The sequence below is a fragment of the Lasioglossum baleicum genome, chromosome 15 (genome assembly GCF_051020765.1).
Source record: "Lasioglossum baleicum chromosome 15, iyLasBale1, whole genome shotgun sequence".
NCBI classification, from domain to species: domain Eukaryota; kingdom Metazoa; phylum Arthropoda; class Insecta; order Hymenoptera; family Halictidae; genus Lasioglossum; species Lasioglossum baleicum.
In genome coordinates, this window is record NC_134943.1 from 4,749,811 (window position 1) to 4,775,579 (window position 25,769).

Sequence of the window (25,769 nt, forward strand, 5' to 3'; positions counted from 1 at the left end):
TCTGCCCTGAATTTTTCTCCTAGACGTACAGTTTTCGAGAAATTTGAGTTTAAAGAAAAGACATATTATTCAACTTTAAACAAATATTATGATGTTATTATGAAAAATATTGAATTGTTCTTTACAGCAAAAGATTCTGTTGACATTCTCGAATCCAGTGATATCCAATATTAACATGTTTAATTATATTAATATTAAAGACGAAGAGACGGTAAACATGTTTAAACGATCATAATGTATTAATATTGGAAATCACTGGATTCGGGAAAGTCTACAGAATCTTTTGCTCTAAAGAACAATTCAATATCTTTGATAATAACATCACAATATTTGTTTAAAGTTGAAAAATATGTCTTTTTTTCCAACTCGACGAGAAAAATTGAGGGCAGATTCGAAATCAGCGCGAAAAACCCTATAAGAATCGCATAGTGAGAATCGAAACGTTTTTTGGCTGTTCGACAGTGTAATTCAGACACCCCGCTAATTACCTTTGGAGTAGACTGCCAATCTTTATGCTTTTATAGTGTGTGCACATTTCGAAAATAGAAGAAACACATGTACAGCATCTTGCAGAAGCATCTTTGACAGTGAGCATTCCGTAAAAAGATAATTCAAGCTTCGGGATCATAGTGTTTTCGAGAGATAGGTACGAAAGTAAAATTGATGGTTTCCCAGAAATTGGGGTAGAAACACGAATTACGAGTTTCCACAAGAAATATCGCGGAATTGAAAAGAAATTGTCGGTTTCGGGCAGCATCGACGAAAAAATCGTAGAAATTAGTAGTTGCCGAGGGAACACCGTAAAAACGGCACCGAAATTAGTAGTTTCGTTGAGGAACGGGTGGAAAAATTGTAATGATCCAATTTCCTCTAGCAACAGGATACTGAGCTAATAATGACAGGATCGCACGAGACGTCAGCTCGTGCTCCCGCAGGAAACCATTTCCTATGGGATGTCATATTGGCCCTTGTACGGCCGACGATTATGCGGAAATTCCGCGCGTGCCTTTAATCCACGCAATTCGCGCGCGATTCCTGCTCTAGATTCTCGAATCCTGTCTTGTGGTCGGTGGTGGGGTGCTGTAGGAAACATAATTCTGCAGGACAATTTTCTAGCGCGATGGTTAGGCACAGGAACAAGGCCGCCGCATATTAATCGAGCAGTACAGCATGCAAGAACACCGGATAGAGGAAGCAGTAACCGAAATCGCATTATGCGAGCCTCCATTTGCATACGAAAATTTCTGGTGTGTTTAATATTTTTTTAGAACGGAAGACATTTTTATGAAGTGGGGAAGATAAATTCTTTCTGGAATATTACAGATTTTTTAAAATGTCTCGTATTATTTTTAAAATGGCACACATGAAGTAGTCTAAGTTATTGCCTACTTTTGACGTTACTGACTTATTGAATATTATTGTGTGTACTATTATCGAAGACCATTTTTGCGAATTATTCTAGGAAATTTTGAGTTTGTGGATGATCGCAGTGTTTAGACATCAGTGGTGTGTGTGTCGATTCCATCGAGTATACGAGGCACATGTGGTAGCGTACGCGCGGGCAAGATGGTGGAAATTACTGTTCGCCTCGTAAATCGATGCAACGTGTAATTTACACCGCGAAACGGCGCTCCTTGCGGTCATAAAGGGCCATTATGGTGTTGCGCGAGCCGGTAGATATTAAAGCCGGATACTTGGGGCTGTATCGTCCTGCCGATGCGATGTTCAGACTTGTTCCTTATTCCCTTCTTTTTTAACACGCACTCTTACTATCCTGGCCAAATTCTGATTTGCGGTCGTTATTAAGATATTTTTTAATGAGTCCCTCGCACAAAAATTCCCCATTTCAGAGTACCTCTTTTCATTGACGAAACGGATCCATTAATAAGAACTCTCAAAATATGAGCCGTTTATTTTGAAAGTGGCCCAAGTCCATTTAAGTTTAAATTGAGATATTTAAGAGTTTGCGTCTCAATGAAATTAAAAATATACTTATAGGATACCAATGTATCACACTCCTTAAGTGTATCTAAGAGAGTTAAATTTACAATTCCTATTAAAATAATAGCAATTATTAAGTGAATAATATGCGTATTCTTACCAAGAATGGACTTAAGCCACTTTCAAAATTAACAACTAGATTCGTCATAAAATTTGAAACAGCCCGAGTAACATTAAGTACCATTCGATGTAATTTAAAATGCTTCAAAATGAAAAATATTTTTTCATTTTATACGATTCATTTCTCAAAAAACGCATCCAGCATATTTTTGACCAATTTATTGTTTCTCCGTTAGAATTCTTTACCCTTCTAAAAATTGCATCCTCCAAAAATCTTGTTGATATGAAATCCTCTTGTTTCATTTCACTTAAAATAAAGTTATTACCTTTCCGGCACTTCTTGATAACATTATATAGTAATCATCTTGAGGGACAAACAGTAAATTATTCTTCTTTAATGACATTTCTACGACGCCAAAATCTCTGTCATTCGGTAAAAACAAATGTCCTGATACTAAGAATTTATGGTCTATCGAACAACTGACAAATGGACTTAGGCCGCTGTCAAAATAAAAATTTGTATCATTCTATTAACCAGCTAATTCCTTTTTAAAAAATCTTTGTGATTTTAAATATATTAGTTACAATTTGCTTCAGAATGAAAAGATAACGTAGAAATGTAAATATTAAACTTGCTAGCTTGATTTTTCTCGAAAGTGAATTTAGGCCACTTTCAAAATAAACGGCTCATATAGATACATTTTGAGTCTCTCATAACTATACGTATAAATAAAGAAACATTCTTAGTATAAACGATCCTGTCGCCGTAGCGTTGCCAAAAAAAGACTATGGCAAAGACACACCTCAGGACGATAGTTCTCGTAGCCGATGGTAATACACTCTTCGAACTCCTCCCAGGGCCGGGTAAGTATCTTCGTTTTTCCCCCGCGTCGTTCGTTGGTAATCCAGCGTGAAGTCGACTTGCCATCAGCCGTTGACTGAAAAGGCAGCGGATAATTTCGCAACACGAAATGTATCATGCAGATCGGTGCGCAATTCGAGTCGCGTACTTCAGAACGCTTGAACGGGGAACAGGGGGATGTAATCGTCGAGACGTTGCCCGATCTCTCCTTCGTCTCCTCGATCAACATTTCACGGTCGTTCCACGGAAGATAGTGACAAGGTGGAGCGATTTATGCGAGCCGTCAGCCATCGGCCGTCAATCGTCTGTCTCTTTTCACCACAACGCAACGGTACGCACCGCGTCCAGATTAATTATTTTTTCCTCGATGTATCATTATGGCCGACGCGCGATCTGCCTCTTTTTACTTTCTCCCCCTTCGATCGGTAATCACTGGGAAAAATGAAAGAAATCGCTACCTATGATAATCCACCGTCTCTAAACTGCAATCACACGGCTCATTTGTGATCGAGCTTCACTACATTGCTGTCGTGCAAATTGTTAAACGGGTAACAGCTGATCATTCACACCGCCGATTATGGTTTTGCATGTATTTCTGCTACTGGATCGCTGCGAGACTTTTATCAGATTATTTTCGATCATTCCTCTCTAAATACAATTCGCAGTTCATTAATTACAATCTATATCGCGAACTAAACCTATTATATAATTTTCTATTCAGCTGTAATTATATTTTAGAAGTGTTGATACTATTTATTACACTCATATTAACATGTGGTTATTTATTCATTCACGATGATACTTTCTTTCTATTTTTGTGTCGAAAACTTTGTTAGATTAATTTCTAATCTCATACGCAGAGCATGTCTCCATTTTTCGTGAGTGAAGATCATGCATATAAAATGGCGTCTGACCAGACGGGTAGTCATTTTCTTGTCAGCTCAAAAGTTACACGCTTTGCATACATAAAGCAACACCTTGATTTTAACTAATTAAAATAGAGCAACCGTTCCTGACACAGTCTTCGCTTGACACAAATTTTAATTGTTAATGCAAAACGATGGAATCATTCTTGTAGAACCTGGACGCAGAGATACTCTTTTCCCATTCTCAATTCGGTTCAATGTGCGTGCTCGATGCTATTAAAATTAACTTAAAAAGTTTGTCAGCACTGAAACTGGAAGATTCTTCTGCATATTCTTTCGTGGACATGATCATTTCATTATAATCATTTTTATTATTGCTCAATCTAGGCTTGGAGGTTTCATCCGCAAATACACAGGTGCAATCACAAACAGCGTTTTTCTTTCGCGACCGAACAGTTCAATCACACAATTTCCCTTGGACAAACCACTTCCCCAGATTACGATGCATCGAATTTGAAAAAATTCGAAATGATCGGGCCCGTCTGATTAAGGATCACCGCACTGTAGATTTATCAGAAAGTTTCTGCGGTCGCCGCAAAACGAAACCATCGACTATAGCAACGAAAAACTCAGCAACCCTGATGCAGAATTACAAATCAACGATCCTGCGCTGATGTGATATAACTCCTCCGTCTTTCTTTCGCAAGAATGCTTCGGTTTCGATGAGAAAAAGAAGAGCCATCATGCCGGAACGGGAAAGAAACTAATCCCAAGCTGCGGTCACGTTATTCTAACAATAAAACTATTCGTTTTGCTTTCGATAAACCCTCGCGATTCTCGTTGACTGGCATCATTATCTTGGATGATTCTCGAATATCATCTCATTGACTGTTGTTGCAATCTTTTCTCGTTTTTCTCTCTCTTGTATCTTCTTCTTCTTCTTGGGTTGTTGCTTCCGAGTTCGATGGTCTTATCGTTCGCTGACAGGCGACCCTATCCGCCGGCTAAATAATCCACCCACGGCTTTTGAATAAATTTCACGCGTTCCCTGCCGCCGCGCATCGATATTTATGAAAATTGGCAGCCGCTCGAACGTTAACTTCTGCTGGCAGCGGTGGAAACGAGACCCGCCAATGCAATTTTCGTTTTGCTCCTTTGTCTCTGCCGACTTGTTACCTCCGGGCGATTTATACCATGCCAGAGGAAGTATAAAGTGTATCATAGAAACGGTGGTTCCACTAATTAGTCGCGGATCTTTCCAGTTATGGCAGCGAGAGTTTCTCAACCCTCTGCGCTCGAAGATGTGTTCACTGAAAAGAATTGTTCTAAATTATGATGGGACTATTTTTACTCATTTTACTCGTACTCCAGTACGATAAAACATCAACTTATTTCTGAAAAAACATTGAATAATACCTGAAATTACCATAAAGCCACCTGATTTTTTGGTGAAATCTTATAATTACGTCATAGTAATGAGAAGCTGATGCACGATAGCATTTTAGGATTAATAAAAGAAACCATTTACATGATTACATTCATAGAAATATTATTTATTTACAGAAAAAAGTAAAGTTATATAGTTTAACAAAAAATGAACTGTGTAATTTCCATAAATCCGCACGTCTTTTATGTAGATAACATCAAGATTATCGAAAATTTCATCTATATTTACAAATTAATACTTAGTGTAATTGCCATTTCTTCGAATAACGTCGAAAATTCGATTAGGCATTGATGAAATCAAAGTACGAAGAGTTTCTCTACCTCGACGGATGTCCATGCTTCGTTCACCGCAATCTATAACTCGGCAACAGAGTTGTACCGTTTACAATTGCCATATACTTTTCTTGCAAGTATTTCCCGAAGATTCTCAGTCTAACCACACCTTTGTTTGTCTTGATGCATGAATTGAGGCGTTATCATGGTGAAAAATGAAATTGTCAGTCTCAATTTCTTCTGTATTTCTCAAGTTGTTCGTATTAATTTGTCGATAATCTTGATGTTATCTACTTAAAAAAGTGTGGCTTTATGGAAATTTCGCAGTTCGTTTTTCGTTAAACTATATAACTTTACGTTTTTCTGTAAATAAATAATATATCTATGAATGCAATCATGTAAATGGTTTCTTTAATTAATCCTGAAATGGTATCGTGCATCAGCTTCTCATTGCTATGACATAATTATAAGATTTCACAAAAAATCAGGTGGTTTATGGTAATTTCGGGCAGTGTATACCATTTATCTTACATCGAACTCTAAAAAAAACGTTCAACAGAATGAAGAATTGCTATCTACATCCAGCATCGAAACACCGAGCAACAAAATCGAGGACGTAAAAATCAAATTATTTACATGAACAACACCGACCCGACAATTACCCACCCCACGAGGAGGAAGCACAATAATTTATCGGTGCATAAAAGAATTTTTCACGAGCATCTAACCCATATACAGACGCCGCAATTATTTATCGAGCGATAAAAAATGATTTTTTGCTGTGTTCGATGCATTAAGTATACCAAACTAGGATCCGGTCTGGCGCAAGAGAGGGTTGAAAGGCGAAATCGCCGCGATAAATCGTAGCAGTTTCAGTTTTTGTCCGATCGAATAAATAGCATCGATTTTACGGAATGTTTAATGACCGTTGGTCGTTCGGCAGTCGGACGTGTTAAAACTCCCTGCGAAGATAATTAAAGAGAACGGCGCGAGGGTTAATTAGTCGGTACAAAACAGAGGAGAGATGCGGCCGTATTCTCTCCGGCGACTGTACACCATCTTGGTTGCTGATGCTGATGCTGGTTGCTGTTGGCTGGCACCTTCGTAAAGATCCGGACATGTTTTTGCGGCATCCTATATATACGATTCTCGATCCCGGCACTCGGCTCCTTCTTTCCGTTTTCCACTCCATTAAACGTTCGCGGACCACGGCCAGGTGAAAAACCCGCAATTTTTCACCTGGCAGAAGTATAGGCCATTACGCCTCCAATTACGATCGCGTTACACGTTGCTAGAAATAATTAGGGGATCGGATTCCCGAACGAATTTATAAAGGGAAACCTGTGTTCGACGACTCTTGTTGAAAATCACCAAGAAAAGAATAGCGCGGGCACGTTCTACTCTGTCATTAAGGGGCTGCATTTGTACCTTTGAAGAGAGAGAGAGAGATATATATATATATTCGATGTATGATAACTAGACTAGAGGAAGGAGCAGATCTAATGCGAGACAGTAAAAGCATCTAAAAAATTTAAAGACACGCTAAAATTGTTCAGGAAAGAAATATAATCTGTGTAGTTCCTATGTCCAATAGAAAATCATACAACAAATGCATAAAATACACAGTGTCCCCTGTTAACCTCTTGCCTGAACGGAGTCTAATAAATATGTGTGCTATTAATTTCCTTTATACCGAACTAAAATTCTATTTCGGTTTTGTTAATGTGCAGCTATTGGAGAATATTATAGATACACAATAGATATACATTTTTTTCCTTTTTTTCAAGAAATTACGTACTACAAAAAAGTTCTAATCACCAAAACCGTAAAATAAATCGTAGAGCAAGAGCTTGAGAAATAGTGTTAGGATAAATGTTACTCTAGCTCCAACTGAAATGACACCAGTTCCACCAACTGCCAGCATTCCCCTGCGCATTAAGTCAGTATAACAGGGAGTAAGGTGTAATTTGCGAGAATGTATCGACTAAAATTAGTCCCGGTAGTCTGAGCCAGCCTGTACATACACATCAGCGAGCGCAGAAAGAGGAAGGATCGCAGAAAGAAAGAGGAAAAAAGTGAGCAACGAAGGAAGTTCTCGTTTTCTATATTCTTCCTAGTGACTGTACCCACCTTCTAGCACCCTTCCATAGGGTCCAGGTACGTTTTTACCTCTCTTGTTCTCTCTCTCTCTTTCTCTTCCTCACTCTCTTTTTCTCTCTCTCTTTTTCTTTTTCTCGTTGTTCTCCCTCCACGGTGGCACTCACCGGCCCTGACTCCTGCCGGCTCGCCGTTACGCTGTTAAACGAGCGAATCGCCAGTAGCTATCGGCGCGAGCGCATCTGGAAAGAATAAAGTACACGTTACGAAGGGTAAGCAAGCAGTCGTGCAGCAATGCAAGCCGGCTAACGTAGACTGCATAAGTAATAGAGAGGCCGCGGGCCTTGGTTCGGTTTCTGGCTGCGAGGCGAGAGATCCACCTTTTTCCTGAGGAAATTTGTCGGCGCAACCCCCTGACAACTTTCCTCCGACTTTCTCACGAGGTTTCAACCCTTTCCATGCACCACTGTCGTTCGCGTGTGGTTTACTTGATGCCAGATACTATAATGAGCCGTTGGGAGTCCTCTGTGCAAAGAAATATGCACTTGGTTTTCTACAGGAAGATGAATTTTCACACTTTTTGTCGACTGAGGCTGAATGATTTGAACAATTGTACAGGTAACAATTTTTATTTACTCGGGCACAGTTATTTATTAAATTGTGTAAATGTATTTTCAATTTTATTGATACCTTGCGTAGATCTATGATAGATCTGGAGAAAAGTAATTAAGGGTTTGTTTTCATGTTAAAGTTCCTCTTCTTCGCATGTCCCCGAGGATTCTTTTTTGTATTGGCAGACCTGTGGATTCGTAGCGTCGAAATGACTATACCTGTTATCTGATTCTCGTTCGCTCATTCCGTGAAGTTTATCTTCTTAAGTGCTCCTACACGATCCCGGACTTTTTTGCTTGCCACTTCGGGCCTAATGGAATAGTGTCCCATTATTTTTTTACTTATTTATTCGTACGGCCCATCTAAATTCTCATTTAAAACGGAGTTTGAAAATAGATCACTGCTTCGCATGAAAAGCGCGATGCACTTTTGCAGAAATAATTTGAAAAATGGAATATTTGAATTCTCATCAATAAACAGCAACGGGAACACCCTGTGTAATGATGGTTCCAGGCCATCGCTATCAATGTCACACTCCACCGAGCCTCAATGAACGTCTGGTTCATTGAGGATCTCGTTTGCAACGCATTGACACGCATACATGTATCCGTGGATGCATGAAAACCTGAAAACGTGTGAAACGCTTCCTTCCGTTCACAGAGAGAAGAGTTAACCATCGAAAAATAAAATACGTCAACATCTCAGACTAAGTAAATCGCGTATCGATAGCGCCATCGAATCGAAAGAGAGAGAGCCAGATGTCGGGACGAGTAAAGGGAAGTTTGATCGCGATTTATCTTTGAGCCATGGCGCGGATTTCCGATCTTGCAACGTTTGAACACGGTTCTTGAATTAGTGCGGCCCTAGCTTTGTAGATAAACCCGGGAAACGGCCGTCCGATGGACAGGAAGCCGTCACTCTTTTGTTTCGTCGGATTGTCTTGTTCTTTTTTCCTTTTCGTCGATTTTTTTGACTGGTCGCTGGAATTAATCGCGATCCGCTGGAAGCAGACGTCGAGGTAACGAGCAGCTTGGTCTATGGAGATCTGATTAATGGATAGGAGATGCGTGTGAGCAGACTGACGGCCTTACTAGAGTTTGATTCAAGAATTAAGGATGTAATTAATCAAATTTTTCGTGGACTCCTACCAAGTCAATAAGATCGCCAAATTTCAATTCGCCACATTTGGGTGTTTATTAAGGTGGAGTGGGGTAAGTCCGCCCTAGTTTTTGCAAAGTTGGACTTTAAACTGATGTGTTTTCAGTCTGGTATGTAAAAACTAAATATTCTTGGTATCAAACTTTTGCCACAGTTATTACTGGTGAATTAGTATTATGTAGGATTCTAATTTTGCTTGAAAATTATCATTTTGATAGGATATTGTATAAAGTGTGTCAACTAGGACGCACTTGCCCCGCAAATGGGACAAGTATCGAGTCTCAGGAAACGAAATGGTACTACGTTTTTTTAAGTGTACCGAACATAGATTTCTTGGATAACTTTTTGAAGGGTAAACGACGGTCCTGGGTAAACAACGGTGCTAAGCGGGAAATTGTTGTATCGTGCTAATGCTATTCCATACCTGAGAATGATACATACATCGAGAATCATAAAACCTCAATTTAAACAACCTAATACCTTCATTTCTTTGTAGCGCGATCGACCGCACAATGGGGAAATCCCTTGTAGTGGAGATAAAAAAGCCAAATCATCCGCATAACCGAGACTCACTCACTGTACTCAGGCATGTTTCCTTGTCATGCACAATTTTTGGTTTTGTGCTGTATTTACTGGTGCATTGGCTTTTAATTTTATATGATTTCACGTCACACGGTTCGTAAGGAACTTCTATCGGTATACAATAAATATCACTGAATACAGGAGGTAATAAAAATTTGTCTAGAAAACGGAATCATGTCCGACTATCTTGCAGCAAGTTTTTTGGCTCTATCTCCGATAATAAATTCGCAGAGGTTATGTAAATATTTTTTAAGAAACACTGTAGTCTTCGCCTTTAATACGAACCGTCATCTTGATCTCTGGTTCTTATGCAAATGTGCAAGTGGTTCGCGGATATCTGATAAATAGGGAATGTTTATGGGGTTTGTAATAGCGATACAGTGTGTTTCATAATTTAGGAACACCGTATATTTAATTTTAAAGAGGAAACGTCAATCTCGATAACGATCTATTGCCCCTTTAAAAGAACATCGCTTAAAGGACTAATTAAAATCAGTTGCTACATACGCGTTATTTCTAACAACAAAATGACGTTCTTCGAAGAGAAGAGGTTTGGTTGTTCGCATAATCGAATGGGAAACAAGTGGCAGCCGTCCGCCATTAATTTCGGAAGGGAACCTGGCCCAATGAAGTCGCGCGGCAGGTCGATTTTCGATGTCCAAAGTCGCATATCGAGATACCCGAACGGATTTATGGGAAAGGATAACGGGGCACGGTTTAAGCACTTCGATCGCGATAAATCTTGATCTTTATGGTGATCTAATGCGCGCGCCACGTGCTCTATGGTTATATCCGCCCACTTTCGCCCCCATCGACATCCGCCCTCTCGCGATACACGCTATTTATTTTCCCATCTTGGCCCCCACGACGTGCGACTTTCCTTTTCGCTTCTCTTCTATTGCTTTCCTTTCTTTTCTCTGCTCTCTGTTCTCTATTTCTCGTCGATCCTCCTCGCGCGTATTCTGCACTCGCCTTGCCGGAAGATCGCGAACGCTTTCGTTTATTTTGCCCGTGCGATTCTGTGTCACTCGCTCGGGAAGTCCCTGAACCGTCGAACCGGAAGAACAATGTACACAATGAATGTACACAATGTAAACAAACGATGGGAATACCAAAAATAAGAAAAATGGAATGAAAATACGATAAAGACGTTTCAAGTATAATACATACTCTTAAAACGATCAATTTGTACAGGTAGTTAAAGCTCATAGTGATGTCTAATCAAAACAATAATGTGCTAGTATCAATAAATTCTGCATAGGAAAACAAACTGTTGGAATGATGGTTAACAATTTGATGCCTCTCAGATTCGAGAGAAAATTATTTTGTTTGGAAACTAATAAAATCTCCTTTAATACAGAAATAGCACAAGAATTTCTCAACAATTCGAGAATAGTATGAATATTCCTCGAGAACGTAAAAATAGCTCAAGGATTCCGATGAAGTTCACCGATCGAGGCAAAATATAAAAATTTGAGCGTAGCACAAAAATTCCTCGGGAATATAAAAATAGTTGGATAGCTCCTCGATAATGTAAAAATAGTAGACGAGTTCTTCAAGCATATGAAAATAGCTGAAAAATACCTCGATAATTCCTCAATGATGTAAAAATGGCATAAAAATGGAACAAAAAGAATAGTAGAAAAATTCCTCGATGCAAAAATAATGCAAAATATTTCTTTCACTCGAATTACTTCTCGATTACACAAACTTCACCATAAATGAAGGTATCCCCTTCATCACAGCTGAAAAGCGCAAGCAACCAAAAAATTGACAGAAATACCATTCACCTATCAGTGGCTAATCAACGTCGCCATAACTCTAAACGACAATCTCCGCGGATCCGTCTCGCCATAAAAACGTGTTATATTTGATCCGGAAACGCTACCGGACCACGAACTTTTACGACTCGTCCCGGTCGTTCGATTGAACGGTTTACGAGTGTTCTTGGCCAGGATAACTCGTGCATACGAGAGAATAACCGCACCGCCAGAGAGAAAAAAGAGAGAAAGAGACGGAGAGAGGGAGAGAAAGAGGGGGAGAACGAAAAGAGAAGGGAAACAGTACCTGCACACCTTAAGCGGATTCTCCTCTTCTTTTTTCCCTGTTCTTCCCGTTTGGTTTAATTTTCTTCGGCGGCGGGGTCTAGTCGAAGAGAGGGATCGGTTCGTTATCGCGAAACACCGGCGTTGAAAGCGAAATAATGCATCGTGGGCGCAGCTAACCGGTTTTACACGCGTGTCAACGATAGTCAAAGCCCCGCCTTAATCATTCGGATGTGACCCCTTGTCGGACGGTGAGGGACGCTCTTATTTTTTGGCAAACAGCCGGCCAATATTGCAGAAAAATGTTCAACGGAATTTTCATAAAGACGTATTGGGTTGGCAAGAAAGTAATTTCGGTATTTTAAGGTAAAATTTTGTTATTTAATATATATGTAGCTGTCGTAGATTTATGCAAGTAGCCAATAACTTTATTAAGCTCTCAGAAAAGATGGCAAAGATCATCGAATAAAATGGAAAATATTTGATCGATTAAAGTTCATTGCTTAAAGAAATTTTGGATGCCCTTTACTTTACCGGACTCAAAATTTGAGCCTTTGTTCTACGAATTATGATGTATTTGGTATGTAATCCAGTAGATTTGTACCCGGCGCGGATGCAGATCGAAGTTTTGATTTTCTAGGATCAATAGTTGAGGAACTATGGTCGCTTAAAGTTGACAATTTTTGACAGGTAAGGGCACCACCATATTGGTTTGTAGTGACGGTTGCACGCCGCTTGCCGAGTTGGTTAGGATTAAGTCGAGGGCGGCAAGGTAAACGGCTCGCGGTCGTCACTACAAACCAATATGGCGGCGCCCTTACCTGTCAAAAATTCTCAACTTTAAGCGACCATAGTTCCTCAACTATTGATCCTAGAGAATCGAAACTTCGATCTGCATCCGCGCCGGGTACAAATCTACTGGATTACATACCAAATACATCATAATTCGTAGGTGAAAGGTACTAATTTTGAGTCCGGTAAAGTAAAGCTTCGCGAAATTTTTATTTCACCTTAAAATACCGAAATTACTTTCTTGCCAATCCAATATTAATCTTCACACTAAACCTCGGAGAGAAACGTCTGAAAATTACCAAACTTCAAAGCAAACGAATTGAATTTTTATTATGTACTTGTATTTACTTAAGTTAGCTAATTTGGGGAAGAGGTTGGCAGCGAATTAAATCGAAATCGAAATTCGAACGTTTCGGTACAGATTATTGATGGTAGATTGTTTCGGATCGATTCCGCGAAAGATCGACTGCGAAAGGTGGCAATGAAACTGGCGAAATTACACGGCGGCGCGTCAATTTATACGCGGGCGCAAACAGTGCGACCCCGGCTGGAGTCACGGATATTAGCATAATACGACGGTCGATCGATTATTTCAATAAATGTAATCGGAACCGGCATTTAGTAGGGGTACCGCGATCACCGGTAATGACGACGATCACCACCGTAGATAGGGAATAATGGGGATCGTTTTGAATTTCCGACGTTACCCCCTTTACATATTCATCGACGCCCTGGTTCATTAGCGTTTTTTCTCCGTTTTCGTCTCTTGCATGTCCTTTTTCGTTGCCCGTTTGAGGGCCCAGTGACGCGTGCTTCAGGGTACAGGCTGTTCCTCAACAGGTGCCACCTGTTCTACCATGACCAAACCAAATTTCGCAATTACACCATCGACTTTGTTCCCAATGTTCCAAACTTTCATATATAAATAAAATATTCCCTTCACATAAAAGGGAATCGTTGGGAATAAAATTGAAAAAAATTCAAAGAACAAAGATCTAACCCAGAACCAATCAAAAAGTTATTGGGATCGAAATTGAAAATAAAAATCAGAGTACAAAGGGTTAAGCTCGACCGAATGAAAACCAAAAATTCTTTCTCTCCGTGCAACCAACGGGTTAGCTCTAAGAGTCGAAGCTAGTGCACCTCGACGGCGGCTGCGCTAATGCACAGCTTTATTAATACTATTTATACCCGGGTACTTAACGTCAAACTCGCGGCGCATCAGCGCAGCGCCAGGATAAATGCACCGTCTGCCGAGTACGAGGCGCATTACGCCTCGAGAAAGGTCCGAGGAAAAACGCGGTTTCTAGGAGCGCATAAACTCGTTCCCTTCTCTCCTGCTCTGCCTCTCCCCACCTTCCCCCGCCGTTAGGTCTGTCCCTCCTTTAGCATGGGGTGCCCCTGTAATTCAACATTTATTTCCCAGACGCGGCGTCGAGGATAGTTAAATCATCGCGGGACGCGCGCATCGATCACTCGCCGAGGGCTTGTTACCGTCTCACCGTGAAACTGTTTGTATCTGTCTATCTCGGTAATAAAGAATCTTATCCGCAACGGGCATCTACCTTCATATAATGTCGTGGCTACTACAAGTAGCATCCACCCGTGACTTAAATACCTCTACGTCCCCACTAAAACACCTGGAGCCACCCGCGGCATGCCTGCTGGGCCTTTGTAGGCCCCCCTTGATTTCGATCTGGTTTCTATGAACCCCCACCCCGTCCCTCGGGCTGCTTTATTCTCTCAGGATACATGTCCAGCGAGAGAACATCCCTAGAAATTAGTTCAGAAGCGAATTTCATTGGTGGCAGCTTCTAGGTGTGTTCCACTGTGTCCTGGAACCAGGAACAATGTTGGACACTGGTCATATCGTGTCCTGGACCGTAGAAAAAGTCTCGAGCCTACCAGGCAACGTCCAGGATTTCAGAAAAACTTTTAAAACCATAATACAGTGGCTTAACAAATTTTGGAGTTCACGAAACGGTGTCTAGGGTCAAAGAAAAAATTGTACAGTAAATTTTCGATAGACGCGAAAATCTTTTCACGATAGATGCGAAAAAAATATCCCCTCCGACTTAATACTCTGATCTCGGCTCGGTATATCGGTGTGAACTACTACTAACGCGACGCGGAGAGTCGCAGTCGTCGGCACAGTTCAAACGCCCGTGAGTCATCATAACGTTACACCAACAGTCTATCTTCTTCATTTTCCATGATTCTGTTATGGGACTTTCACTACCTTATTTCTGGCATTTTTCTGATTAAAATGATACCAAACACGATATAATTCAAACAGAATTTAGTGGTTTAATTGACGATGAAAGTTTCGGGCGCAAGGAAGGACAGCGAATAGAAAAGGAAGAGACGCGGAGAGTCGCAGTCGCCGGCACAGTTCAAAAGCCCGCGCGTGGTCTCGCTTTACACGCGCTGTCCTCCTCTACGTTCGGCTCGGCCTTTGAAGCATTGAAGCTCGAAAAAAGTAGGACCACGATCGAAAGATGCGAAGAAATCCCTCCGATGCGTTCGCATAGAGAATTTACTGTAATCTCTATGAAATAGGATTTCAATCGCTTAATATCTGCTATTTAATTGTATTTTCGCAAGATTTCCTCGTTAAGTAAGAACGTGACATTTTATTCTAGCGGCTCTCAGGAGTCTAGTCTTAAGTGGACACGTAACATTACACTGCCGTAGCTCTAACTATGCGAGAGTTACACCCCGAGGAGTCTATCCTGAAAGGGTCACGTAACATAAGCTATCTCGAGGCTGGTTCTCGAGTTTAATTCCACCGGTCAGATCCAGTAACGTGCAGTATAGGTATTCCGATTGAAGTAAACAGATAGCATAACACTCTTCACAGTCGACGATCTATCAGGTGTACAAATTAATGCGCAGTCCCTTCGTCGCGCATTCATTGCTTATTTACGAACAACTGGAAGACATTCTATTGTACAAAATAATTTTCCACGCGTATTCAATACGGTGGTTGAAAGATTCGAATTGATTTTAAGCAATTTTATTGTGCATTCGCGTCGTGACGAGCATCGAATGATCGTCGATTCGGCTCACACGTCGATCCTGTCATTGAATTGACGATCGGTTAACAGTATTTTCATTCGCGAAATGACGTACAGTTACGTTTTCTATGGCGCGTCGATCCTAGATGCGTCGACAACGATAACTGCAACATGGAGGAGTGCACTGACGTGCAGCGAATTCGATTCGGTAGACGAATTTCGTGGTGGAAGTTAACAATCTGTGAAGCTCGCTGAAGAGACGAGCCAACCGAATGGAACCGGTGCAGAATCGTTAGGATAAGTTTTAACGAACACTTCGTTATGCTCCTAATGCAATTCAAAATGGCGGCGATACTTCGTCGAGGCACTCGTTATTGGCCGCGCTTATTACAATTGTAAATGAAGGATCTTCGCGAGGAGCTTTTATATTTTTCGAAGACTAATTTTCTATCGCCGAGAAAATACAACAAACCACTCATTCTCCTTAATGGGTGTTTTACTTCGTTAAAACGAGATTACCGTGTCCGACGTGGAAGACCAAACCGGAAACGATGAAACGAACGATCCACCATTTTTCCACGTCCGACTAATGGCTGGACGGCTTTTATCGCGGTTGCTTCAGCGAAGTTAATGTCGAAGCGTTGCTGTAGCAATTAAGAATTTAATTGGATTTCCTAGTAATTATTTGGCGAGTTTACGGGACTCTCGGGTGTACCGTGATTTTTCGACACATCTGCGGCCACCATTTTGAGCCGCCGATAGGCTCGCGTAGCTGATCCGACCAAGGTATAGATCGTCGATCGAAGATCCCTCGACTTCGGTCTCGAGCTCTCTAAGCTTCCTGGAAGACGGGTCTCGCGGATAGTTGGTTATACCGGCGAGTAAACTAATCGCGTACCCTGCCGTCAATTAACTAATTCCATTACCGTCCATCAAACCGATATTTATGAAGATTAATCGATCGCAGCCGCTCTATGTACATGTACCGTTATAGAGCGGTGTGCGCGAGCGTAGAAGATCGGGCTCCCCCGGGGATTTAAGGCAGCGTCCACAACGCACCGTGTCCCGATCGCCGTGAAAGGATCGCTCGTAACGCGTATTACGCCTCCCTTATACACGTAATACGTGCAGCTGCTTCCGGATGCGATCGGTCTCGTTGCCGGAAGTGCTGCCCGTACATTTTTACGAGCGGGATAGATGCACACGTGCGCCAACCCGCGATTTATGCGCGTCTCGTTGCACTCGCGAACTACCAGCGCCGTGATCGCGTTCGACAACGATCGACCGAACAATTCTACCCTGAGATTCATCATGTCGATTTCTAACTTGAAATATTTTTATTATTCACCTTCCAGGATCGCGTAATTTTCGTACGATCTCTAAAATCATTTTCATTCGCTCTAACTATTGGCTTGTTTTGCAAACACGATAGACAATTCGAAAAAATATTTTAAGAAATATTAGACATATTTTTTTACAAGCATTCGATACGAGAAACTTCCTGTTGCTATTTCTTCAACGGTATATTTGACTAGGTAGTTTTTTCATTTCTGCAGTGCTTTGTTCGTGGAATTTCGCGTCAGTATCATTTCGAAATGCGCATTTCGGTTCTGTCCGATGCTCCGGTGTATACCGTTAGCCATCAACCACCGATGCACACGGTAGTTGGTCTTCTTTCACGTCACGATGCAGCTCACCGTTCTCAACTCGATTCTATCGCATTAGTCTGTGACACAGATCGCGCTGACAAAGTCGCACTACCGTCCCACGCTACCGTATCAATATCAAACCGAGTATCTAGAGTCCTAATAGCCCACAATCTGTTTTCATAATGCGCTCTACAAAGTACTCGATCTATTTATGTCCCCCGTGACCCCTTGAATTATTCTCGTAAGCCGATCTTACGAGCTCGTCTCTTTGCCATCATTTCTTTCCCGATATCGGAGATCACAAGCATCGATCTTAGAAGGAATCCTATTCCTAGAAGACAATGAAATTCCTTGGAACACTGTAATTTTTCTGGTTCTTAAATGGCAGAGCATTAAAAATCTTGGGACACTTTGTGCTCTATTAATAGATCTTCACCTGTTGACAAGGTGAAAGCACAAGTCAAAGAATGTAATCGTAGTCATTGTGTCGTCACAATCAGCGTATATACAGTATAGTTTGTCTAAATGTACAATTAAGATCACAATGAAGGAAAAGAATTATCGACTAAATGAAGAAGAAAAGCGATTGAGTTTTCTGGGTTCTCTTGCGAGATATGGTTTGGGCAGTTGATAGGTAGAGTTGTTTACCTTCGAGGTTTCGGGCAATGTCAGCGGCCGAAAATGATTTCCGAGTTTCCCGGGCGGGCTACCGGTAGTGGCCAATGAAAACTCGTGGCGACTGGTGGCCAGATTACGCGGCGGTGGCCGCAATCGCCGCATTATAGTTATATTGCCTAGTACGAACGCTGATGACAGCATTATCCTGATTGCCATTTAACATAATGACTATCACTCTATCGGGCAGCGACGCGTACATTGTTTCTGGAGGTTGACGACCCTTGACCCCGTACAGGCCGGCCACAAGTGTTTCCTGAAACGAAGAAACAATTGTCCGTCTGATTGTCACTTATATCGGAAATCTCTCTCTCTCTCTTTCTCTTTTCCTCTGCGTCTATCTCCCCCGGAATTTACATGAAACCGACCAATGATCCCGCACGAGGAAATCGGAAGTGCTCGAAACAGTTTATACCGAATCTGTGAAATTTATCTGACGCAGGGTCAATATAACAATCCCACGTCAAGAAGAAGGGCGAGTTACTTAAAATAACTATTTTATACTATTTATTTAGAGTTGGGCATTAATCGATTAAAATTTGAATCAAGGCTGATTGATTAATGTGTACGATTAAAAAAGGTAATCATTGAAAAATCGACGATTGATTCAATCGATTGATGAAGTTAATCGTCAATCGTTGACTAAAAAAAGAAATCATCGAAAGAAAACATAAAAGCACGTGAACAGAGTTTGTATTATAGACCAAATGACAATGCACCCAAACTCAGTTTACATTTCTTTCAGTATTCATACAGTTTTGATTCAGTATTTCATTTCCGAAATTTCAGCATTAATTATTAATAAGTATTTAATCGTCAACCGCAATTTTTTAACAACTAAACTAGGAGTTTAAATGTTAATTGCGATTAACGATTGAAGTAGAAATTTATTAGTCAATCGTTGATTAAATTTTTGCCCTACTCTGCTACTTATAGAATATAATAATACGATAGCGCATGTAAAAATCAATTACAACGATAGGTGGTTTTTAAATGGCTACAAGATTCCCATACAAAGTCTTAAGTAGTATAGGATGCCCGACAGGCCTTCGATTACAAGGCGTTGAACAGCGAAACCTTAAAAATCTATAGCAAGGCGTTGGTAACGGAGACGATTTATGACGCCTCGTCTATCATTATCGTGTTCCACACTCTGTTACGATTGCACGGCGCGTAATAGAAGGTATCGGACGATTGAACGATAATTCATAATGATCCTAATCCTCAGTCACGGTCGAGGATTTTCACCAATCAATCGTCAATTGATCCTGAAATATCGCGACCGAGAAAACAAGGAAGAAGTATTCTCTTCATTTTTATTATTTCTTGTTCTGCTATTTGTGAAACATGATTTGGTCGTGTTCAAGCGAAAGCAAATGGTGGAAGAAGCTTCCTGTGTTAGATGATTTTGTTGAATCACAATTTTCTGAGTCTCTTTGGTCGAGTCTCAATATTCACGGAAAAAGTTCAAGGGATATTTTCCTCAAATCAAAGAGTTTCTTCAGAGGAAGTCTTTCGGAAAGACATATGGAGCGGGCCACACGTGGACACGAAGGGTTGAAGGCAAATAAATGCCGCGTGAAAGAAGTCTACCGAAAAGGGAGCCGATAGATTTCTCAAAGAGAGAGAAAAGAAACAGGCCAAGAAACTCGTTTATATCGGTAAGCCCACACAAATCACCTTTCAAGAAAGAAGTAAGCACAGATTTCTCATATTCGTCCTCAAAGGACTGCAACTCTCTTTATACTCGAACTCGGCGAACAAATCGTTTCACCATTCTTGCTCTTGCACTATGTATGTCTTGTACATTATGTATAAGGTGGAGTGGGGTAAGTCCGTCTAGGGTCAAGTCCGTTAATTGATTATTTTTATTATAATATGAACGAAATTTCTCTGGCTTGTATTTATTAATGTAGTATAAGTTAGTATGAACTATTCTACATAGCTGTCGCCCAAGAATAAAGCTGATTTCCTGTGTTAAATCAACCAATGCCAAAAAGTCACGTGCGAGATACATGTACAACTTTGAGGTTACCGAGAACGTGCAATAGTTTACAAGTTATTAATATTCTGTGTTGTTATTTTAGGTAAGTACAACAAATATTGATGTATGTTTACATTAAATAAACCGTTGTTATTGTATTTTTCAAAATTTACTGAAAAAACACTAAGATGATCTTGCCCCGCAAATATTACTACACAGGGCAAGTGTATACTATCACGGTGGGGTAAGTCCGCGCTGCATGGATAACTATAAAACTAAACACTATAATTTATTTAATGCAATAAAAAGCATTTTGTAGCAGGCTTGATAATATAATTCTTTTCTTGCCCCGTAGCAGGAGTTAAAAGCATTTTTAACTCTCAGAGCGTCCTAGTTGACACTTTGTACAATACCTTATCAAAATGATAACTTTCAAGCAAAATTAGAATCCTACATAATACTAATTCACTAGTAATAACTGTGGCAAGAGTTTGATACCAAGAACGTTAATGGTATTACATACCAGACTGAAAATACATCAGTTTAAAGTCCAACTTTGCAAAAACTAGGGCGGACTTACTCTACTCCACCTTAATTATTGTTAAATGAAAAAAGAGTTTAAATAAGAAAGAGTTTATATTAAAATGAATTGACCAGGGTTGAGAGAGGGTTCAAAGGTTTAAAGAGAAGCTGAGTCTGCCAATCGAACGAGAGTGGCCTCTCTTCTCTTCTCTTCTTGTGCTAAGACGACGAAGAGATAGGAGCGGGGAGTGGTAGGAGGCAAGGATCGAGGCTTCTGCAAATTTATTCGATTGCCGGGCACGACCAACTTCCACGATACCCGCATGCGGCCTCCTAACCCCCTATGGCGTTTATTTATCTCGAGTGTGGAGGCCCATCGTCCAATTTGCGCTCGCGCGAACCGCCCGCCTCTCTCGTCCGGCACACGCGAACACGAAACCGATTTCGCTCGTTACTGCCGCTAGTATATCATACCAGATATACTAATCTTTCGTCGCCGCCACTGGGAAACAGTTTCTCGGTACTCTGGGAACGTCGTCCTACGTTCCTCGTCTTTTTCTCTCTTTTCGATTCCTCTTTTTTTTCCCTTCTCGTTTTCACGAAGGATCGCCGCGCCGCGCCGGACTCTCTTGGGCGCATAGCTCATCTTTGGCGACGCTTCTGGGTAATTGATAATGAAGCTCCGCTTGACGAATGGACGGACCCTGCTCGTGTAGAAACGGTTTCTCCACGGTTTCCTTGGCTTTTTGCGCGCGGTGTGTCTATTAATTATGCCGGATTTTTCGACACACGTGTAAGCGTGTTGTAAATGGTGATAGCGGAGCTCATTTTGTACGAGGAAGTAAAATATTAAACTTCCTTGTTTATTTGTGAAACTACATTCAATAAATATTATTTCTACAGTATGAATTTTTAATTTTATAGAAATTTTACAAATAGAAGAAGAAGTCACAGGAGGCGACCAAAAAAAGGCGTTTTATAATCATTTATCTTGACTCATCCCCCCATTACGCATGCACAATCCATTAACTACACGTGAAATGCAATCTGAAACTACGGAACATTGTAACCGAAATGCAATTTATCCGTACAAAATACAAAAGTAAAACGACTGGCTGAGAAACACGATCTTAAAACGATTTTCCAGGATCGTCGGAGCCCATAAACTATCCGGCACGAGGAAGTAGTTGGAGCGAACGAAATTTTTCAGTGCAACTGGAAGGGTGACAAAAATCCTAATCTGACCAGATTGATACTGCTTATCGATGAAAATTCAATTACAGTCGAGCCGAGCCGTGCTCGCGATAATAATCGGGTGCAGGCTGAACGGGTGTGATCACTATCGTGTCGTTGAACCCGACATTGTCGGTGTCGGAGGCGCGGGAACCGATCCTGATCATTTCGAACAAGATCGCGAGAGATACTTGGCCAGGATAGATCATGGATCGGAGGGAACCTGATCGCCGAGGATCACTGATCGAGAACTCGATCGTCTGTCGTTCGGCTCGACCGGGATCTAATTGGTAACCATTCGATCCTTAAAAATCGATCCTCGGCGACTATCGAGTCGGTTGACCTTCCAGTCCGTCCAGAAGTAACCTAACAGATTCGTACAAATCGCTTATTTATGTTAGCAATCACTATAGTGACGCCGAATGATTAATCATTCCTGTGCAAAAGTATCCACGGAAATTGCTCGGTATTTTTGCAGTAAATCTAGCGAAAACCAATCTAGCTTCCAACGGTGGACACGTTTTTATGTATCCTGTGTCATTCCTCTCGGCGCTGCGCGACACGATGTCTTCATTAAAACCAACTCCGATAGATATTCTCCTTTTAATAAAGTGCTCATTAATTATTATTTGTGGACAGCCCTGTGTATCGTTCCTGTTGGTAACGATGTCCATTAAGGCGTCATTGTATTCTATTTTTCCGTTCGTCTGCCCTTATTGGCTTCCCGTGCCCTGTCCGCGCTTATTCGAATTAGATTTTACGATCCGGAAGTTATTAAGATTTACGGGGTTAGCATTAATCGCAGCCGGTTATGGCAGCCGTCGCGTCCCGTCGTCGTCGGGTTGCGCGCAATATGTATACGTATCCGGATGCTTACGTGTTCGCGGATTTTGATTAAACTTTCACTCAAGAGACCAAAAATTTGCAACTTTTCTGAATGTAATATTGTACAATTCAAAACCTAACCCAGACCTAGTGATTTCTATAGTTAGAGATTAATATATTAGGTGTACAAATAAGTTCCTTCCCCCTTTTTTCTACGATCACAAGTTCGGGCTGAATTCGAATTACTTCCCGATTTTGGTGCCATCTGAAAGAGCGTTCTTTCAGTTTTAAGAAGAGTCGTGATGAGGGCTCCAAGAGTTTCCTGTCCTATGCAACAATTTCAAAGAATATAGCGTGCGAGAAGCATCATTTGCGTCACTGCTTACTCTTTGCAATCCAGCTTAGGAAATCAGCTGTTGAATTTACTGAAATAGTTTGTGCGGCTCTGGGAGCGAACGCTGTATCTTACAGAATATGCAAAAAGTGGTATCAGAGATTTAAAGCTGGAAATTTTTATTTGGAAGACGGCGATCGTTCAGGTGTACCGAGAAAGTTTGATAACGTTCAATTAGAGGAATTGCTCAACGAAAATCCGACCCAGACGCAAGAAGAATTGGCAGTAAGATTAGGAGTCACCAGACAAGATTTTATTACATTTTATGTACGTAATATTTGACTTTGGAAAAAAGGGGAAAGAACTTATTTGCACACCATATGTAGTTAGAGTTTAACTTGTCAAACGTGCTTGAAATCGAGTACCTTCACTCGTGAACACTAACTTCACCGCACTAAAATTGAAAATGTTTCTCATTTTTTCGTCGAACTGTATAATAATAATTTGCTTTATTTGCTTTATTTCAGCCTTACAGCTAAGAAATGCGAATTGATTTACAATAACCTAGCTGTACAAAACTATCTTATTTCACACATTCGATCCATACCTTCTCTCATTCATTTCTATGTCGCACACATTCCTACCCCGTCCTACTCTTTTAGTATACTAATTAACACTAACCCAACTTACTTCCTTCGTCGAACTGTATAATATTACATTCAGAAAGGGTGAAAAGTTTTGATCCCCTGAGAAGAGAGGATTTGGATTCATCAAAAATATTGTATAGAAATGAAAATTTGTGGAAGGGTTGAAAGGGTAAAACCAAATAAAAATTCGAGCGTAGAAGTCGTGTAGGTTTCTGAGGGATTTTCATGGAGTCGTTATGGCGTCTGGTTGTCAGGAGAACGTGTTAAGTGGCCACCGCTGTCGATACTAATCGTAAAGAGGTGCGATTCGGGTCGGATAGGGGGTCGGCAAGGGAGGCAACCGCCTCCTGACACGGTGTTTACACGGTGGCACGAGTAAAACAGTGACCACGTGCGGCCCGTTGACACACAAACATAAGCACCGAGCGTAAACGATAATCGGCACGACCGGGCCGGGCCGGGCCGGAAAAAGCTCACGCCTGCACGCGTGATACCGTGCAGGAGCACGTGGCAGTCCGACGATCACCCATTATCGTAGTTAATCGACTGCGTCGGTCGTCGAGACGTCGTGGGAAATTGTTATTCGCGCTCGCAAGAGAACGCGATCGTGTGACAAACGTGGAAACAGGATTTTACCTCCGTAAGGTCGCGCTTCGACGATTTTCCCATTTGAAGTCAAACATCTGGTAATAGAACTGGCAAAGTGTGGGCAGAACTCTTCCGCGCAGTTCGTTAAGTACACTCGTAGTTAATTATTACAACGAGCAGTTACTATATTACACACTGAGAAAAAAATCCTGTCGAAACAAAAGAAATGTATGTTGATTCAATTAATTTTAATATTTAATACTATTGAATTTCAATACCAAAACTCATTTCCGCCAATCGTATAAGCGAATAGCTTGACATCAATGTTTTCAACAAAATAAGATATGGCCTCAAACCAATTCCAGTATAAATCAATACATTTCTCAAATTTTTTTAACAACATATCTGATTGAAGGAAAAAGAGAAATATTACGAATAATAATGTACGGTATTGAATCGAATAATATTTTCAATCATTTCATGATAGACAATTCAAATACATCACGATTTGCTTCTAAATTTCATACTATTGAAAAGAATACATTGATATTCATCGAAGTAAAAAAAATTACAATAACACGCGTGTTATTGAAGTAACTACTTTTTTTCTCAGTGCACTGTTTAATGCTTAATATTATTATACATATTTATTCGGGGACTACTATGATGCTTAATACACGTTTTACAATATTGGCGGTTAGACACAGACTGAATTGGGACACGAACATTCGTACACCTAAAAAGAGCCTCATAAGAAAAGGCGCAAGAGGGCGCATTGACTCTATAAATTTCCAACACAAAGAATGTCGATTAAAATTGTACATCATAAAAGAACGTTTCTCAACAATCTCTATTTAATCGTAAAAGTGATCGTGATCGTTGGTGGATCTTTGTCCCGATTATAAATCGTTCTGGTTGCATGTAAGTACCTCACCATCCCGTATCTGTTTCATGTAAGCGCGCGGTTTGTTTGAAAAGAAAATCGCGGGCTCAATGACACGCAGTCGCACACGCTCTCTCATTGTTCGTGGGTGTAAGTAGACGCACGTGGTGTTATTATATTTTGTTGCTCGTGCCGGATGCCAGACCCTTGCCTCTGGTTACTTCTGGTTTCGTATTCCTGCGCGCGTGGATATTTTCGGAGTACGCTTCGAGCTCGCGCCACACCATCACAATCAGAAAAAAAGGGTTCAGCAACGAGAGGAGAGCCTAATTTGTTTGCTACGGCTCGGGGTGAATTCCCTCAGCTGTCCAATTCCCTCGCTGTAGATCCTGCATTTCGTCATGTACATTGTTTATTAAATAATAATGGACAATTTTGTCTTGATGTGAAACATTATTTCGAAGTTTCCTTGTAACATGAATGGTGATTAATAGACAGATTAATATAATTGATTTCCTCGATCCAGCTAGATCCAGACTGAATATTCATGACACGATCGATCGGTGCATCGTTACGGGTATTTATGGATTCGACTATGCATCAAGAGCGCAGCAACCG

General features: G+C 40.9%; 1 long non-coding RNA gene across 1 annotated transcript; it reads right to left on the minus strand.

The window, feature by feature from the left end:
- Positions 1-2,171: 2,171 nt before the first annotated feature.
- Positions 2,172-12,589, minus strand: LOC143216427 (uncharacterized). Its single transcript, XR_013010561.1, has 3 exons — positions 12,025-12,589; positions 7,639-7,847; positions 2,172-5,099 (listed from the first exon to the last, which is right to left on the minus strand). It is a non-coding gene; the product is annotated as an uncharacterized LOC143216427 (long non-coding RNA).
- Between the last annotated feature and the right edge of the window lie 13,180 nt (positions 12,590-25,769).